Source organism: Octopus bimaculoides, chromosome 6 (assembly GCF_046866305.1).
Source record: "Octopus bimaculoides isolate indiv1 chromosome 6, ASM4686630v1, whole genome shotgun sequence".
NCBI classification, from domain to species: domain Eukaryota; kingdom Metazoa; phylum Mollusca; class Cephalopoda; order Octopoda; family Octopodidae; genus Octopus; species Octopus bimaculoides.
The window spans coordinates 8,815,442-8,820,691 of NC_142933.1; the positions used below are offsets into that span (position 1 = coordinate 8,815,442).

The following is a 5,250-nucleotide window of genomic DNA, read 5'->3' on the forward strand; positions in this document are numbered from 1 at the left end:
CTGCCATTCTGGAACACCGCCTTGAAGGGTTTTAGCCGAAGAAATAGACCCTAGGACTTATTTTGAAGCCTAGTATTTATTCTTTAACCGAACTACTAAGTTACGAGGACGTAAATACACTAACACCGGTGATGGGGGGACAAACACACATACACACACACTCACACACTCACACACTCACACAGAGAGATTTATATATATATATATATATATATATATATATGTATAAATAATAGAGAATGGGACAAGGACGCAAAACCTCCAGTTAGTTAGGTGATACACGAAAAGGACAAAACACACAGATAGACGATACAAAGAAAACACGGACAAATCATTCGGAGTTTTCTTTCGTCAGTCGACATCCAGATTATCCTTGCAATTTCGGCTGGTTATTCTCGATGTATATATATATATATATATATATGCGAGTAAAAATAAATACAAAAAAGGGGGGGGGGTATGATTGTGTATAGAGGAATATATTATTTTGTTTAAAAGAGTTCCAACACTGTCTGTTTTTTTATGTTTTATTTATATTCCTTGTGGTATTTCATATTTTCTATACTTTGCAGTATTTCATCATGGCCGGTATAACAGACTTTAACAGACTGTTAAATGACAGTCTATATATATATATATATATATATATATATATATCTTATTTTACAAATATATACAAAAATGTAAACAAAGAATATTTCATTCTAATTGTTAATTAGTTTTTGTATATGCAAGTTGGCTTGACTCGAGACTCTGCACTCATTTCTTTTTTCTTTTTTTTTCTTTTTTAACCTTTTTTATTTAAGGCGGCCATATGACCTCGGATAACTCGATAAAATGTGACAGTCTCTGGGTAGATATACTCTCACGAAGATGGCCTCACACCAATTCAACCACGAGATGAAGCTAAAACCTAACGTGGAAATATGCAACAGATTTCAACTTACATTTCCAGCTATTTCGAGACCAACAGAAAACGTTTTGTAAGTTAGTAACCGTTTTTGATGTTTTATTCCTAGTTTTTGTATCTTTTTAAGAATGATAAAGAAAACAGATATACATGGTTATAAATATTACATATGCACACGTCGTCTATACGCTTCCACCTTATATTGAGGTCTGTTTATATAGAAAGATAGGCTATAAATATCCAGAGCGCTAAAAGAAACCTCTAAATATTCAGAAAAATATGTTCCTGTGAGATATGGAAAGTATTTTGGTATTTGACCAGTACAAAGGTTTATGCTTAACGTTAAGCCGTGAAAGAATGATGATTCACGAAATAACAAAGACTGCCCTATCTCTCCACTTTTAATCAATAAATGTATACATATATATATATAAATATACACATATATATATAAATATATATATATATATATATATATATATATATATATATATATATATATATATATGTGTGTGTGTTTATATATATATATATATGTGTGTTTATATATATATATATATATATATATATATATATATATATATTCATATACATGCGTATGTTTATATAACTGTATAAATAATATGTACATATAATATCTCGATGTGTGAGATGAGTTGCTGTTAACAAGGTTATCATGTTTCAAACGATTAACTTCAGCTAAGGAGGTGAAACATTTTTCAAATATTTCGATGTACCTAGAAGAGGAGGGAATTAGTCCGATCGGTAGAGCTTCCGACAAAATGACTTGTGATATTCAGTTACATCTCTTTACAGTCCCAGTTCAAATTCTGCCGGGGGTCGAAAATAAAATACGATTTAAATACTTAAGTATTAGGGACCTTCTGTGTTTGTCTCCCTGTCTGGTATTACCGTCAGTATTCGTTAAGTCATATGTTTATTTACCATACATGTTTTTCATTTATCAAGTAATGGAACGCAACACATCGAATTTGTATTAACAAGCAAAATTTTCTAGATACCCGTGTGACTCTCTCTCTCTCTCTCTCTCTCTCTCTCTCTCTTTCTCCCTCTCTTGCCTTCATTCTCTCCCTTTTTCTTTCTCTCACCCTCTCACTTCTATTCTAGCCTTTTCACTTTCCCCTCTCTCTCTCTCTCTCTCTCTCTCTCTCTCTCTCTCTCTCTATATATATATATATATATATATATATATATATATATATATATATGTGTGTGTGCTGAGACCCCTTCGGTCAGGAATGACCGTGGGATTGCACCTAGGGAGTTACCCTCCGAGGCACAAGTCCGGGCAAGGTTGTTTATGGAAGGTCGGCAGTCGCCCATGCATACCAGCCTCCCCTCTCCGCACCACTGATGTTATCCAAGGAAAAGGCAAAGGGGGCCGATACAGCTTCGCACCAGTGACGTTGCGACTCATTTCTATAGCTGAGTTGACTGGAGCAACGTGAAATAGAGTGTCTTGCTCAAGAACACAGCATGCAGCCTAGTCCGGGAATCGAACTCGCATACTCACGATCGTAAGCTCGACGCTCTAGCCACTGAGCCATGCGCCTTCACACACACATATATATATGTGTGTGTGTGTGTGAGAGAGGGGGAGGGCGATAGTCACATGTTATGCCTCCATCTCCGGCCAACATTTAAGGCTAGAATTAAGGTGATGTCACTGATGAGGAATATTGGGCTTATCTTCCCGTTTACAGTATTCCTGTAGCATAAATAGGCCTGGATTTTTTTTTTTTTTTTTTTTTGCTGATGATGCACTAAAATAGCAACTCGGCAGCGTCTCTGCAATGAGAATTGACATCAATTCGCATCTTGGAATTTTCTGCATTCAGTTAGAAAAAAAAAGAGAGAAAGAAACGATTTACCGACCCCACCCACCCCCGTCCCAGGAGCCTTAGGTGCAAACTTGATCCTGGTATTGTTTGTACGATATGAAATCTATGAAGTGACGTCACTCCACGGAGCATTTACTTCATCCTTCTGCTGTTCCTCTTAATCCTTTAATCCTATCCATTTCACTATATCGTATTATTGACACAAAGGTGGTGCACTGGCCGAATCGTTAGCACGCCGGGTGAAATGTTTAGCGATATTTCGTCTACCGCTACGTTCTGAGTTCAAATTCCACCGAGGTCGACTTTGCCTGTTATCCTTTCGGAGTCGATAAAATAAGTACCAGTTGCGTACTGGGGTCGAACTAATCGACTGGCCCCCTCTCCACAAAATTTAGGCCTTGTGTCTACAGTAGAACGGATTATTGACACAAAGAGTGAGGTAATGGTGCCAAAGAATAAAACTGATTGATTTGTGCCAGTACATGACATAGAATTACCTTTTGAGTTACCTCATAAGTAGAGTTACATTTTTAAGCGTCGGAGACGAACAGAACTCAGATTGCAAAGAGAGATAACTAAGGAATGTCACGAAATACGTCTAGCACACTTACCGTTCTTGACGTCTCATCATTCTTGTGAAATAAATGTAGGATAAAAAGACTTCGAAAATACATTCCTTCTTAGTTGACCGTCAATATCATGCAATTCCCACGAATAAACAATCTTTCTTTATGTTGGTTCGTAGAAAAGAAGTCACACATGATCAGGCGGAATAACCTCACTGATCTTTGTCTGAAGTTTCTGCCAAACATTCCGGTGTTGCTCAACACTGTCGTTTTTGTCAGCTGAGGAGTCGATTGCAACGATGTTGACGATGATGGCGTTCCAAAACACACACACACAAGCCAATATATATATATATATATATATATATATATATATATATATATATATATATATATATATATATATATATATAGACAAACAAAGAGAGAGAGGTGGGGTATGAGGAGTATGTGCATTTAAGTCTACATATAGAGAGAAAGAGATAGATTGGTATATGCCTGAAGCCGTACATTTGTGTGATTTGTATACACACACACACACACACTCTCTGTCTCTCTCTCTATGTCTCTCTCTCTGTCTCGTTATATATATATATATATATATATATATATATATGTGTGTGTGTGTGTGTGTGTGTGTGTGTGTGTGTGTGTGTGTGTGTGTGTGTGTGTGTGTGTGTGTGTGTGTGTGAGTTAAAATAAATACAAAAAAAGGGTTTTGTATGATCGTGTATAGAGGAATATATTATTTTATTTAAAAGAGTTCCAACTCTGTCTGTTTTTTATGTTTTTTATTTATATTCTTGTAAAATTTATGTGGGATATAGAATATGGAATATATAATATATAATATAAAAAAAGATGGATGGTACAATGAAATGAAGTATTGAATGTCTTATTGAATATATGAAATATTGAATCTTCAATATAAAGGATTAAATATATAAATATATAAAGGCGAATACGTATTTTCTATACCTTGTGGTATTTCATCATGGCCGGTATGACAGACTGTAACAGACTATATATATATATATATATATATGTGTGTGTGTGTGTGTGTGTGTGTGTGTGTGTGTGTGTGTGTGTGTGTGTGTGTGTGTGTGTGTGTGTGTGTGTATGTATATGTATGTATGTATATATACATACATATATATATATATGCATGTGTGTATGTATATGTATGTATGTATGTATATATACATACATATATATATATGTATGTGTGTATGTATGTATGTATACATATACACATACATCCCAGAAGAAACCTATTTCAGTCGCTTGTATCCGAGATCGAACTCTTTCAGTCCTTACTCAAAATTTATAACCAGATGTTTTTGTGTTCGGGTAAATGGTGCTTTGTCGAAACTTTTCCATGTGAGTGTTGGACTTCGACATTGTCACCTCTCCTTTTATGAACTGGATTGACATGCCCAGCCGTTGTGGAAGTGGAATCACAATCGGTGATAATAGAATCGATCGGCTGATATTTGCAGAAGACATGGTGTCACGTGGCTCGTCTCAGAAGATGATCTCTAGCGTGCACTTAATGGGTCGCTTCTTTTTTTTAGGGTCAGGGTTAGGTTCAGGGTTAGGGTCAGTGTGAGGGCATAGTCGGGTCCAGGGCGGTGTCATGGACGGTGGTCAAGGTCGATGTCAAGGTCATGGTCGGAAGGTTGTGTGGATGGAAATTAGTGCTGCCAAGAGTGAGACACTGGTTTTCTCATGAAATTCGTGCAGCGCACTCTGTATGTTTATGGAACACTCACACATACACAAACACACACATACACACGCACACGAACACATATATATATGAAGTTTGTTGAACCTGTTAGAAATAGCAGCGAAATTTTCAAGTCATTTTCTATTGTTTAAAAAACCAAGAAAAATAGTCTGAGGCATAGCA

General features: G+C 36.1%; 1 long non-coding RNA gene across 1 annotated transcript in view; it reads left to right on the forward strand.

The window, feature by feature from the left end:
• Positions 1-774: 774 nt before the first annotated feature.
• LOC149134926 (uncharacterized) overlaps positions 775-5,250 on the forward strand; it is a 74,210-nt gene continuing 69,734 nt past the window's right edge. The window contains exon 1 of the long non-coding RNA XR_016242102.1: positions 775-983. This is a non-coding gene — a long non-coding RNA (uncharacterized LOC149134926). The remainder of the gene's footprint in view (positions 984-5,250) is intronic.